Below are 15243 nucleotides of genomic sequence, written 5' to 3'. Positions count from 1 at the left end.
CTAAGCTTCTTTATTATATTTCCCGGCCAGTTCTGACCGGTTTTATAGGCACCCAAGCCCGCCTTGTTCAGTCCCTGCTGGAAATGGGAAAGGAAAAACTTGCTTTAGGCATTGGGCCAAGAGTGGGGTCTTAAACCCAGTAAGAGTGGAGAGCTTTACTCAGATGGGATCAGAGGCTGGCCCAGAGAAGGAAATAGGCATGAATTTAAAAACTGGGAAAGGGCCCCAGGAGAACACTCTATGTCCCCTCTGATAAATCACGCCTTCTTGTGTGCATTTCGCTGAGCCTCCACTGCTGTCATTGACCAGCAAGCTGAATTAGGTCATGAATAAGCCACAAGCTAATTAATATTGGGGACAACGCTCCTGGAAAACAGTGAGAGCTCCAGTCTCCACGTTTGAGGATCGGCCCACACTCTCAGAGCTGTTTCTTTGGGCCGCTGTCAGCCCCAGGGTTCCACCAAGAGCGTCACAAAATGGCCTTTTGTAGCCTCCATGTGGCCACCATAACAATGAGTCTATTTCTTTACTGGCATGTATTAATTATTCACTTGTAGTTGACGAAACCAGACATCAGTCACCTCATTGGGGTCTTTGTAAAAGACCTTTGGTCCTGTTGTTTTGAGGAACAAAGCTATGTTTAGGATCCAGAGGATGGACCCTGCATTAGTAGTAGAGGTGGGGCAGGGGAGTGGAGCACGCTGCTGCCTTCTTGGCGGTGAGTGGCAGGCCAGCAGTGGTGGGGAAGCAGCTAGTATTTCATGGGGTGCTCTTATTAAATGGGGGATGCATGAAAGTAGTAAGTACTATTATATTTATATATTTATTGTTATGATGTATTAATTATGTAATCATTAAGAATGTGGCTCACGTGTGTAGTCAACCCACAGCTCTTACCAACCCCTCGACCTCCAGAGCCTCCCTGGATTTTGTTTTTCCCAGGGGAGTTGGTCTCTGTGACCAAGAAACTCAGCCCCAGGTTTACCTGCAGAAGGCAACCGAAGGAGCGGTGAGACATGGTGTCAGTAAGGGCGTCCGGTAGGCAGTGCTCTGGAGTGGCACCCTGATGGTGGGTGTAACTTGAGCGGGCAGAGAGAAGGGGGAGGGAATATGCAGAGCAGAAGCCCTGAGGTGGTTCTCACATTTCAACACACCGAGGTCAGGAAGGACCTCTTCCTCTGCTTGCATTCAGTATTTTGCAACCAACCAAAAGCTTTGAGGGCACGCTTTGTTTTCCCAGGCAGACAGAGCAGTACAGTGGCCTGAGGACACAGGATGCGTCCCTGACTTGCTGTGTGCCTTTAAATCAGCCACTGCCTCTCTGACTTTAAAAACCAGGCCACAGAAAGCAGCCTGCCTGCCCTCTTGTTACCTGCCTGCCCCCACAGGAGCCTGCGGGTGAGATAATGTCTAAATCCCAGTCTGAGAAGAAAGGGCCCTGGAAATAGAGGAGAGGAGGAGTGTGTGGCTCTTTTGGATGACTGCTCTCCGCTCCTAAAGGAACAATTTATTAATTATATATTGTGTGTCAATTTAAGAAGACAAATCTTTGGCCTCTCTGTACCATGGAGCCAACAGGAAACTGAAGACACTTTATGATTCACAGATTCTGTCAAGGCCCCTTGTCTGTACAAAGACACTTCAGAATTCAGTCAGTGGGTGTGGGACGCCTCCCAGGATGCAAAGAGTTTGGATATCGGCTTCCTAGCCAAGGCCGTTATGCCAAGGGCTGTGTGTGATGTGCCTCAGAGGACTACCATTTAGGCTGTACCCTCTTGGACCCTTGACAACAGAGGAGAAAACAAATTGGGCGCAAATTCTTGAAAGAAGTTGTTTTGGAAGGCAGAGCTTGGGTTCAGGCCGAATTTCTTGCAGAAGTCATTCTGGCTGAGTGGCATTTTGATAGACTTACGACAAAGCAGAAACAGTGCAAGGAGAGCAAAAAGTAAACATGACCTTCTGGAGAGATGCCCGAGAAAGACCCAGTGATGACTTCATCTGTAGGCCTTTTGGTTTTGTGTTTACGTCATCTTTAGGTCATCACAGAGCAGTGGTGCTCAGATTGTAATCTCTTCGTGGAATGGAGGGGTGTTTAGTATAGCCACGTTGTGTGGTCTCTGTCTTTTAAATAAGGCAGGAGATGAGGTCCTCTGCAGAAAGGAAAGGTGGTGGATGGGTTAGGAAAGTTCAGGCAACTTCCAGAGGTTTGGAACAGCTGCCTCTGTGGGTGGAATAAGAAATCAATTGGGGATGAATGAGAGGATTGTCTAACTTCAGTGAAGGCCCAGCTAGGATCAGAGGGAACCTGCAGGGCTGACCCTTATAGAAGACACTCAATAACTCAGTGTTAAGTGAAGGGACACCTGAGAACTATTTTCGATTTATACTTTTCAAATGTGATGACTTAAGACTGATTTTGTCAAGATATAAATGATGAGGCAAGAATTCAAGACTCGAGGTGAGCCATCAACCTCCAAGTCTCCTGTATCTTCATATGGGAAAGAGGAATGAGGTTCTGCTTTTTATGGTTTAAGGTGGAAACTGTATGACAAGAATTTTCTAAAAAAATGCTCCTTAGATTCTTATAGTAGTAAGGTGGGTTAGATATGGTTCCTTAGACAACTGTGATGTTTTAAATTTTGTATCATTATTATTTTTAACTGGAAGTCATGAATTTTGGCCATTGGCTCGTGCATTCAACAGATTGTTCATGAAGTATTAATTAAGCAAGTAATGCCTAGTATGTGCCCAGTTCTGTGCTAGTTGCTATTGGTCAAACCCCCCAAAAAGATGATTCTCCCAGTCATTTTCATGATTCAAAGAATTAGTGAGGGGCCGGCCCCATGGCCGAGTGGTTAAGTTTGTGCACTCTGCTGCAGGCAGCCCAATGTTTCGTTGGTTCGGATCCTGGGCGTGGACATGGCACTGCTCATCGAACCACGCTGAGGCGGTGTCCCACATGCCACAACTAGAGGGACCCACAATGAAGAATATACAACTATGTACCTGGGGGCTTTGGGGAGAAAAAGGAAAAAAATAAAACCTTTAAAAACAAAAGAATTAGTGAAATATGAATCAGTTTATAATGCAGTAGGAAATTATGGACTCTAGGCTGTGAGTGCTCTAAGAATTCAGAGAAAAGAAGGTTGTGGTGGAGTTCAGCTGGTTAGACCTTCATGGAGGAGATCTATCTTGAATTGGGCCTTGACAATGGTCAAGGGTAGGATTTGAGAACCAGAGAGGACAGTCCACTAAGGAGTGGAGGGAGAGAGTTTGAGCAAAGGCACAAGGCAAGAATGTCCATGGACAGGTTTATGGCCCCCTAAACACCCTGGCAAGAATGGATAGCCATGTTGGGAAGTGTGGTCTTGAGGGAAGCCCTTTGTCTGCAGTGTCTCATCTATAGTCATAGTCATTTGCTTTTGAGTTGGAAGGGCCCTGAGCGAGGCTCAAGTCCAGTGATTCCTAACTGGTTGTTTTTGGTTTTGGTTTTTTTTTAGTACTAATGATGCTCAATGCATCACACCTAACAGCCAATGCCCTCCCCAGTTCTACCCTGTTTTCTCCCAAAAGAGCGGAACATGCAAGCAGTGATGTCATGAACCCTCCTTCACATATAATAAAAACACCTCATTTGCAAGCCTCACTACTTAAACCGTTATTAGTACAGTTGTTGCAGCAACCTTCTCAGTGGAGGTTTTGACATCACAGTGGAGGTTTTGAGAACCACTGCCGGGCCAACCTCCATATTTTACAGATAGGGAAATTGCCCTTTTAGAGTGAGTGAAAATGTGAGTTGGGGGCCTAAGTCTGTTTTCAGACTGAGCCACGTTCAGGTTGCAGTTTCACGTCGATGAAGCTGAGGTCTGTGTGCTCCGATCTGGTGGCCAAACGTGAAATCTCCTGTTTCCACAGCAGGTGCAGTGGCTTCCCTTTCTGGGTTTTACCAGGTGCCTCTGAGAGGCAGCTCCTCTCCCCAGATCCAAGTCACGTCGGTGCCCTTCATGTGGTGGCCTGTCACAGGCCCCAGGGGAGGAAATCGGTGAGTCGCCTCAGGCAGCATGACCTCCCCTCCGGAGAGGCTGGCATCTGCCTGGTTGGGTTATCAACAGAAAGGCCCCCTCACCCCTGACAACACAGGAAGCAGCTGAGTGCAACGGCAAATGGAGTGGCAAACCCTTCAGCCCCACCAGGATCTTTTCTTGCAGTAAACAAAGAGGAGGATAGGCCTTCTCCATGGGCCCATGTCAAGGCTGACTTGGACTTCTCTGCTCTGACCTCAGGTCCCCTGTGCCAGGAGAAGCTGCAGGTGATGGGGCCTCTGGTCCCAGAAGAGCCGCAGCGAGGCACTTACATAGCAAAGACTGCCTGGAGACAGTGCTGTGGACCGGCCAGATGGCTGAATGCTAGTAGGGAGGCCTTGGGTTGTTGTCTTTTAAAGGAAATTTTAAATTTTTGGTCAAAGCGATGCAAGAACATGCTGAAAGACTCAAAATGAAAAACAGTCATCCAGTGCACATCTCTCCCCAACGGCTGCTGCTTAAACTCGCCCTTTCTTCCAGTAGTTGCCTCCGGATCTCTAAATGATATGCTTACGCTGCTGTTTTTTGATTTATCTGTTCTACACCTTGTCTGTTTACTTCCTGCTGTGATGGATGAAGATTTCGTTTTCTGACACCATCCCCCTCCCTTCCCTGCCCCCATCTCCCAATACAGTGAGAGCTCTGTTTTAACCTGAGTCATCTTTAAAGCATCTATATTATTAAGATGTATAAATGATGATCAAGAGAGAACCAAGTAATGTCCTTTGATTGTAATTCCTTTCTTACGTAGATTTTTGTTTTTATCACAGAATTAGAATTAATTCTTTCATCTTTTCTCTTTCTGTCTTTCTATTTAATATTCTTCTTTTTCTTTTACAGCTCTGTCGTGTCTGTTATGTATTGGGTCCCCTTGTCTTATAAGGAAGTTGTGGTGTTAGCCCCAGGTCTGCCCCTAACTAGCCAAGTGACCTTGCACAAGTCCTTCTTGTCTCTCAGCCTCCGTTTCCTCACAATAGAAAGAGAGCTCAGGTAGGAGGAGAGCAGGAGACCCATGTTGGGCTGTTCTAAACCTCAAAGCCCATGGCCCCACCCAGAGGTTGTTGTCATCTGAGGAGTCTCTCCTCCTGGGAGGGGCAGCCCCAGGACCTGACAGATGGTGGTGTAACAAAAACAAGACGGGAGGTGGTGCCCACTTTTGGCCCTGCCCCAAGGTGGTCCAGTTCACCCTGCAGTCTAGGGGTCTGCTCCATGGGGTAGTGTGGGTGTGTCCATTGCTCTCTTTTTCCTCTCCTACTGTCTGTTCTCTGTTGATTTTTATTCAACACAGACTCTGTTTGTAGAGGCAGCATCATAGTTCCCACACACCCCAAACTCCTGTTCCAGCTCTGTCTCTCTTTGTACCACTGCTGCTTAGGTTATAGCCAAGGTTTCCCCAAAGTAGTCATACAAATACTAACATCTTTTTGGTTTAAAGCCTACATTTCATTAATTTTTAGTATATTCACAGAGTTGTGCAACCATTATCATGATCGATTTTCTAACATTTTTGTTACTCCAGAAAGAAACCTCGTGCCCTTTAGCAGTACCATCTGTTTCCCCCCAAATCTCACCTCTAGCCCAGGCCACCATTAATCTATGTTATATCTCTGTAGATTTTCCTATTCTGGACATTTCATTAAAAAGCATGTTATGCTTCTCTCATTTAGCATAATATTTTCAAAGTTCATCTATGTTGTAGCATGTATCCATACTTCATTCCTTTTTATGGCTGAGTAATATTCCATTGTATGGATATGCCGTATTTGATTTATCCATTCATCAGTTGATGGATATTTGAGTTGTTTCTACTTTTTGGGTATCACAAATAATGCTGCTGGGAACATTCACCTACCAGTTTTTGTGTGGATGTATATTTTCATTTCTCTTGGGAATATACCTAGGAGTGGAATTGCTAGGTCATCTGGTAACTGTGTTTAGAAATTTGAGGAACTGCTAAACTGTTTCCCAAAGTTGCTGCACCATTTTGCATTCCTACCAGCAGTGTATGGGGGTTCCAATTTCACGTCTTCACTGACGCCTGTTATAATCAGTCTTTTTGATTGCAGCCATTCTAATGGATGTGAAGTGATATCTCACTGTGATTTTGATTTGCGTTTCCCTAATGCCTAAGGATATTATCATCTTTTTATGTGCTTACTGGCCAATGTAGATCTTCTTTGGAGAAAATTCTGTTCAGATCCTTTGCCTGTTTTTAAAAGTGGGTTGTCTTTTTATTACTGAATTTTAACAGTTCTTTGTATATCCTACATACTTAGCAGATATATGATTTACAAATATTTTCTCCCATTCTGTGGATTGTCTTTTAACTTTCTTGATGATGTCCTTTGAAGTTTTTAATTTAATTTTGATGCTGTCTGGTTTATCTATTTTTTATTTCATTGCTGTGCTTTTGGCATCATTGTATATTCCAACCTCAAAGGTTTATTCCTATATTTTCTTCTAAGAGTTTTATGGTTTTAGCTGTTACATTTGGGTCTTTGATCCATTTTCAGTTAATTTGATATATGGTGTGAGGTAGAGGTTCGACTTCATTCTTTTGCATGTGGATATCCAGTTGTCCCAGCACCGTTTGTTGAAAGAATATTCTTTTTGCATTGAATTGTCTTGGTACTCTTGTTGAAAATCAGTTGACTATAAATGTGAGGGTTTATTTCTGGATGCGCAGTTCTGTTCCATTGATCTGTATGTTTATCCTTATTCCAGCACCACACAGTTTTGATTACTGTAGCTTTGTAGTAAGTTTTTTTTTTTTTTTTTTTTTTGCTGGGAAAGATTTGCCCTGAGCTAACATCTGTTGCCAATCTTCCTCTTTTTTCTTTTCCTTCCCAAAGCCCCAGTACATAGTTGTATATTCTAGTTGTAAGTCCTTCTAGTTTTTCTATGTGAGCCACTGCCACAGCATGGCTACTGACAGACGAGTGGTGTGGTTCCACACCCGGGAACTGAACCCTGGCTGCCGAAGAGGAGCCTGCCAAACTTTAACCACTAGGCCATCCGGGCTGGCTCTGTAGTATGTTTTGAAATTGGGAAGTATGCAACCTCCAGTTTTGTTCTTTTTCAGGATTGTTTTGGCCATTCTGGGTGGGTCCCTTGAATTTCTCTATAAAGTTTAGGATCAGCTTGTCAATTGAGGATTTTGATAGGGATTGTCTTGGATCTATATCAGTTTGGGGAGTATTGCCATCTTAACAAATTAAGTCTTTCAATCCATGAAAATGGGATATCTTTTCATTTATTTGCATCGTCTTTACTTTTTTCAACAAAGTTTTATAGTTTTCAGAGTATACATTTTGAGCTTCTTTTGCTAAATTTATTCCTAAGTATTGTATTATTTTTGATACTATTATAAATAGAATTTTTTCTCCTAATTTCGTTTTTGATTGCACATTGCTAACATATAGAGACACAATTGGTTTTTGCATGTTAATCTTGTATCCTGCAACCTCCCCAAACATGTTTGTTTCTTCTAATAATTTTTCAGTGGATTTTTTTAGGATTTTCTACATAGAAGATCATGTTATCTGCAAAAGGAGATAGTTTTATTTCTTCCTTTCTAATATAGATACCATTTATTTTGTTTTCTTGCCTGATTTCCTTGGCTAGAACCTGCTGTACAATGTTGAATAGGGAGCAGACCTGGTTGTCTTCGTCCTAATCTTAGGGGGAAAAGCATTCAGTCTTTCGCCATTAAGTCTGATGTTGGCTGTGGGTTGTTTTGTAGCTCCTCTGTATGGGTTGAGCAAGTTCCTTTCTAGTTCTAGTTTGCTGAGTGTTTTTATCATGGAGGAGTGCGAGATTTTGTCCGATGCTTTTTCTGCATATATTGAGAGGATTCTGTGGGTTTTACCCTTTATTTCATTGACGTGGCGTGTCACATTAATTGATTTTCAGATGTTCACGTTAAACCAATGTTACATTCATGGGATAAATCTAATTTGGTGATGATATATGTATGTTTTTGTATGTTGCTGAATTTGGTTTTGTTGGGGAACTAAATTTTATTGAGTACTTTTTACCTACCCAAGCACCTCTCTTCTGACACCATTTACATGGATGAACTCATTTAGTTTCCAAAGCCTGTGAGGTAGGAACTGTAATTATTCCTCATAACAACGAGGAGGAAAGTGAGATTCAGAAACATTATGTCATCTTCCCAAGGTCACACAGCCAGGTAGTGGCAGAGTGAGGATTCTAACTCGAGTTCACTACCACACTGAACTGCCTCTCATGAACATATCACTGGTGGACGTGCGGTGATTTTCAGATGACACCCAGACCTGTGTTTTTCGTTGTTTTTATTTTTATTTATTTGTTTATTTATTTGGAGGAAGATTAGCCCTGAGCTAACTTCTGCTACCAATCCTCCTCTTTTTGCTGAGGAAGACTGGCCCTGCTCATCTTCCTCTACTTTATATGTGGGACGCCTACCACAGCATGGCTTGCCAAGCAGTGCCATGTCCGCACCCAGGATCCGAACTGGTGAACCCCGGGCCACCAAAGCAGAACATGTGAACTTATCTGCTGTACCACCAGGCCGGCCCCCATTTTTATTTTTAATAGTTTCCCTCTATGACAAGCAATACTGGTTCTCTACTAGTGATTGTAATATAAAGCTTCCTTCTAAACTGTATTTATACAGTAAAAACAAAAAGTCTCTTAAAAAATATCAAGTAAATAATTGTACAAGCAGTTTATGGATATGACTGTGTATTCCATGTTGATTTAAATTGTCTGTATGATTAAAAGTGAAAAAGACGGAATGGGAAAACTAGAAATGAAGTCTTGGCCAACCTCACGTCATCTCATTCCTCCTATGTTGTTAGGGGATTCAGGTGTGTTCCTGCGTTCTTTCATCCAATACCTCCTCAATGCCTCATCTATCCTCGGCACCTGCTAAGGTCTCCGAGGTTTTCAGTGACAGGTGAGAAATGGTCTCTGACCTCAAGGAACTTACACATGCATGCGTCATTCTACTCTAGGGAGGGCATATATGTTTTATTTCATGCTTAAACTCAGATCGATTGCCAGTGGCTGCCTGGAATGCTGTGTGTCATGAGAAGGATTCTGGGGCTGCCTGTGGACTTACTGAGAGAGAGAGACAGTATCAGTAAGCAACGTTTGCCCTGGCCTGGGGAGAGGAAGTAGCACTCCTCAGGACCCTTCTGAGCCAGAAAGTGTCAGAAGAGAGGTGCTGCTAGTATATCTAGCAGTGGAATTGTGAGGTCATCTGGGAACTCTGCATTTTAAAATTTGAGAAACTGCCCAACTGTTTTCTAAAGTTGCTGCACTGTTTTCCATTCCTACCAACAATGTGTGAGGATGGTTCACGTCCTCACCAGCGCTGCTCATAAGCCCTGGGAGTTCCAAGGAAGGAGCATTCACGTCACAGAGGGCAGAGACCTTGAAGGATGAGTGAAATCACGGTGTGCAGATAGAGGACAGGGATCTTATTTCATAGATAACTGCTTACAGAATATTGAAGCTTTTCACGTAAAGTGCTCTAACGTATATATTCGAACCAGTTTGATGGAGTTCTTTTGAAACTTTATAAATGGCTTTCTTGCTATTTACATTCCTTCTCCTCCTCCCCTGCTTTTAAAAACATGGTGTCTTGGACATAACAGTGCCTCTCTTGATGTCTTGGGCTCGTTGGTCATCCACTCATTGAACCAATCTTTATTTGGCTACAAGTTGTGTGCTCAGCACTGTGCTAGGAGCTGGGTGTGAATTAGACACAGTTCCTGCCCTCAAGGAGTTTATTGTTTAGGGCAGGAGAGAAAACGTGGTAAATTGTGTAATAAAGCATTATAGATGCCATGAGAGAAGGCACATACTGGGTTCATTGAGGACCAAATGAGAAAGTGGATTCAGGCAGGGAGTGGGGGAGTCAGAAAGGCTTCTTAAGGAGGTAACCATTTCCTGGGTCTCTCCGAGCTCTAGCATCATTCTGGCAATGTATGCAGTATTTGTTGAGTTCTGTTGTGTACGATATCGGTGACACTTGTACAGGCTATTGAAATGCGTAGAGGTCTTGCTCCTGTACTCTGTGGCCCAGACTCTCTGGTTCCTCTCCCCATCTTGTGCAGCTCTGTCTCTCCTCTCCAAGCACCACTGTGAGGCTTGCTGCTGTCAGCATCCAGTCTGCTTCTAGCCTGTGCTTTATTTTACAGATTGGTACAGGTAATACTCTAAAGGTGGCTCCAGGTGGCTACTGTGGGGTTTGGAGCCATAGGGTCTGACCACCGGATAAGTGGAATGTTCCTGTGAAACTCTCCACTCCCACCCTGTGCAGGATAAGCTACATGGTCTATTTGGTGCACTCTGTGTAAGTCTTGTAAGATGTGCACAAGGGACTGTGTCCCTGCTTAGCCCCCATGCCGGTGAAGCAGCTGGCTCTGACATGCGAAAGGGTCTCAGCGGTGGGGGGACCACTGGGGAGCCACATCCTGTCACTGCACACTTTGGTCCCCACACAGTCTCCAAACACACTCAGCTTACACCTGTGATGGAAAAGCGGGCTACCTTCCAAATTCCTTCTTTGGATTTTCCTTGCTCAGTCAAATGCTGCTCAAAAATGTTTTTAAGGGAGATGGTCTAAGCCCCCCTTTTATATATTTTCAAATTTATTAATTTATGTATTTACTTATATAATATTTTATTTACATATAAATGTACATATATTTATTAATTTTTGAATTTGTTTTGGTTTATTTATTTTAGTTGCTTTTTAGCTGGAGAGATTTACAGACAGGGAAATTATTTCCTGGCCTCTTGATGTTCAGGAAACCCAAAGATGACAGTTACCTAATCTTTCTAGCTTGGCAGAGTCTTGTTCTTCTGGAGAAAGGAAAGGCAGCCAAACTGGAGGAAAAAAAAGTAATAAAAAGAGCTTGGTACCTTTCAGAAAGGTACAAAGGGAGCTGTGCTCTGGAAGAAAGCGCATGGAACTGAGAGTCACGATACCCTCTTTCTGCCGCAACTCAGTGCTAGCTGACCATGTGACCTTGAATGAAAGTTTCACTTCTCAGTTAACATCATGCCCTCAGCAGTAAAAATAACACCTGTCTTCTCAACCTTGCAGGGTAGTTGTGATTGAGGAAACAGTATGAAAGGTCAATAGAGTTGAGATATTAGTGTAATAATTATAATGCCTTTCTTTTGTCTAGGAGAATTGTTGCAATGTTTTTTGTTTTTGTTTTTTTTTTTTTTGAGGAAGATTTTCCCTGAGCTAACATCTGCTGCCAATCCTCCTCTTTTTGCTGAGGAAGACTGGCCCTGAGCTAACATCTGTGCCCATCTTCCTCCACTTTGTATGTGGGACGCCTACCACAGCATGGCTTGCCCAGCAGTGCCACATCTGCACACGGGATCTGAACTGGAGAACCCCAGGCCACCAAAGCGGAATTGCGCATTTAACCGCTGAGCCACCGGGCCGGCCCCTATTGCAATGTTTAATTCATCCATTCGCTCTGTTAAAAAGAGCCCACCTGACTAGCTAACATTTCTCAAGTGCTTACTCCATGCCTCCTGCTGGGCTAAGCAGTCTGTATGCCTTAATGTTATATTATCCTCAAAATAAATCACTGAGGACAGGGACTGTCATTAATTATATAAGGAAACTGAGGCTCCGAGAGGTTAAGTAATATGCTGATGAGTGGCAGTAAGTGGGAGCTGATGGATCTGAACACCTAGCTCAAGCTTAACCTCTATACTTAGCCTAGCATTCTACTTCACTAAAACTATCTTACTTTTATTTATCTTCCTTCTAGAAAGTCAGATAGAAAATGACAGTGCAAATCCTTTGATTACAGAGTAGCAGGCTTTAGAGTATGGGTAGTCAGAACCTGCATTCCCAAATCCAGGTGCTCCTGGCACCCATCCTGCATTTGTGCCCCCCCGACACACATGCACACAAATTGCCTGTGAGCCCAGTGTTATTACTTCTCGGTGAAATCAGGCCACTGAGTTTGAGTTTGTTATAAAGACACTGAATTTAAATATGCCTTGAATGTCCCACATTGAGAGGCTGCAGCTGGGTCTGGTAAATGACGCTCCCAGAAGACTGTTAATTTTTAAATATTTCATTGATTTCTCTTCCAAAGTGACAGAATGGCCACGTGCTCATAGACTGAATATAAAGAATTCTTCTCATTTAGAAGATTGCATAACAGGCAGGACATTCGGGCCAGAAAAGGACTTATTTTCATGTACACCTCTGTTAAAATTTCCAGAACGTTTTTTTCTTTCTGATTGATGTGGAGTTGGCAGTGACTTCCAGCACTTGAGTTAAAAATGCCTGATTTCCTTCTCCCTTAGGCAGTGAATGATCTACAAACACAGAAATCCATTAGAGAAGCTGTATTTACAAGGAGAATGGAAAGGTTGCATTAACGAAAATAAACACTCCTAATTTACTAGCTTTTAGCTATTTACGTATTGATTCTCTGGAGGAAGTACAGGAGTATTGTTATGGAAAAGGGGAGAACCTTAAGGGTTATTCTGGTAAATGAGTACGTTGAAGTCTGCGAAGCCCAGAAGAAACCCAGGTTACAGGAGAATGGAGAAGGGAAAGGCCATGTCAAGTAGGAGTGAGGGAAGACAGACTAGACCTGGGAGTGTGTATACTGAGCTGGGGGTTTCATGGAAAATTTCAAACATATATAAAATTAGATAGAAAAAAATGTAATAAATTCTTACGTAAGCATCACACAGCGTTAACAATTCTTAACTCGTGGCTGACTTTGTTCTATTTCTCACTCTTCTCCCATCCAGTATTATGTGGAAGGAAACCCCTGTATCATCTTCTCCGTATTTTAGTAGGTATTTCTAGAAGATCAGGACTCTTTTTAAAACATAACCTCGATATCATTATCACACCTTTTCCTTAATATTATCAAATATCCTGTCAGCATCAAATTTTCCAATTTTCTTGTAAGGGTTATAATGTTATTTTTGTGGTGGTTTGTTGAAATAGGATCCAAATAAGGTTGACACATTACAATAGTTTGTCTCTTAGAGTCTGTAGCTTCCCCTCTTCTCTCTTTTTTTCCCTTGCAGTTTATTTGTGGAAGGCACTAAGTCGTTTGTCCAGCAGTTTCCCATGGATGGTATTTTACTGATTCCATCACTGTGGTGTATTTTAACACGTTCTTCTGTCCTCTGTATTTCCTGTATCAAAGGCTCAATTAGATTCGAGTGTTTTGTTTTGGGTCCGGCATTCTTCATAAGGTGATGGTGTGTTTTTCCATTGGGAGACACATAATGTCTCATTGTCTTTCATTTAGTGATGTTGTTACCGCCCAAGTGGGCTTGTCTGCCCACCACAAGACATGCCAATAGTCAGGAGGCAAGGTGGTAGGAAAGAAAGGACTTTATTACAGCTTGCTAGCAAGAGGGAAGATGGCCGACTCATGTCCAAAAGAACCGTCTCTCAGAACAAAGCCTAACAGGCCAGTTATGTACGGGGCTGGTCTCCAGGTGGGGGAGGTGGCTGGCCTCTGGTTGGGGCAGACATCTGGTCCCAGTTCCTGAGAGTCGTTTGTTATACTGGATATGCATCAGAGAATGGAGCAACGGGCCTTATACCCTGATCTTTCAGTTGTCATTGATGATGGCTATCAGCATGGGCTCTCTGCCTGGGGATCATCATATTCCTAAGGAACTCGAAATAACAAAAGTTATCATCTTAAAGCAGCTGGGAGGGGGCACAAAATCTATAGAACATGTCTGGGCTAGTTAGTCAGAGGTCATTTAAAGTTACAATATGTTTTTCCTTTCTACAATATGGCTTCTCTTATGTCAACCTTGTGTTGAGCGGGTATCAATGTTAGCAGCCATTGATGATCAGTGCCTACATCTATTTTTTCATTAGGGATTGGAAAATAGGAATGTTTTAATTCTGTCTATTTCTGGTAGAAAAAAATATTTTTATAGAAAGAACCGTCCCTGTCTTCTGCAGTTTGGTTATCCAGCACTACAGTTTGTATAGGAAAAACAGGTTAAATGTTTGCTTTCCTTTTATTTACTGATTTTCAACATAAAAGTTGGTTCACAGGCATCCTGCAATAGTAACAAAGTGATAAAGACCATGTTTTTATTGTGTCTTTATGATCTCGTGGATTTACACATATTTGATACTGTTTCAAGTGCATTGAGTTGTAATTGGTGCTCACATTGCCCCATCTTTTGGGAGCAGAAACTACCTCATGTTGCTTTCCTGGATCCCTTTGCCACATCCCCCCCGGTAGTCAGCTGCTTCTAGGCCTTTAATCTTAGAGGACAAACCTAGTTCTAACCCCAGCTCCACCACCTGCCAGCACTTGACCTTGTGAAATTACTCAAATTCTGAGCTTCTGTTTGCTCATCTGTAAAGTGGGAAAACGGTCAGCTCTCCGTATCCACAGGTTCCACATCCACAGATTCAACCAGCCGTAGATTGAAAGGACTACAATAGTTCCATCTGTATTGAAACTGTACAGACTTTTGTTTTCTTGTCATTATTCCCTAAGCAATACAGTATAACTACTATTTACATAGTATTTACGTTGTAATAGGTATTGTAAGTAATCTAGAGATGATTTAAAGCATACAGGAGTATGTGTGTAGGTTATATGCAAATACTGTGCCGTTTTATATAAGCGACTTGAGCATCACAGGATTTTGGTATCTGCATCCCCTACCAATACTGAGGGAGGACTGTTGTCATACTGCCTTTCATTAGGTTGACGCAAGATCAAAATAGTTGAGTACTGGGGCCGGCCTGGGGGCTTAGTGGTTAAGTTCATTCATTCCACTTCGGCAGCCCAGGGTTTGCAAGTTTGGATCCCAAGTGTGGACCTGTGCATCGCTCATCAACCCATGCTGGCGGCATCCCATATACAAAATAGTGGAAGATGGGTACAGGTGTTAGCTCAGGGCTAATCATCCTCGGCAAAAAGAGGAAGATTGGCAATGGATATTGATGTTAGCACGGGGCCGATCTTCCTCACCAAAAAGAAAAGTCAAGTACTTGACAGAGTGTCTGACACAGAGTAAGGGCTAGAAAATGTTAGTTTTATTATTATTATTACATTTGAATTAAGAGAATTGTTAGGGCTTTGGAGCTTATAGATTGTTATGCTGTGTAAAGTCATTAACCCCT

At 42.8% G+C, this 15243-nt stretch overlaps 1 protein-coding gene across 8 annotated transcripts in view; it reads left to right on the top strand.

The window, feature by feature from the left end:
- The window catches only part of CYFIP2 (cytoplasmic FMR1 interacting protein 2), a 125237-nt gene that overhangs the window by 2161 nt on the left and 107833 nt on the right, over nucleotides 1-15243 (top strand). The window lies entirely within an intron of this gene.

This window comes from Equus caballus, chromosome 14 (assembly GCF_041296265.1).
Source record: "Equus caballus isolate H_3958 breed thoroughbred chromosome 14, TB-T2T, whole genome shotgun sequence".
In the NCBI taxonomy this organism is placed as follows: Eukaryota; Metazoa; Chordata; class Mammalia; order Perissodactyla; family Equidae; genus Equus; species Equus caballus.
Note: the sequence above shows the minus strand (reverse complement) of the source record. Positions and strands in the feature narration are given on the sequence as shown.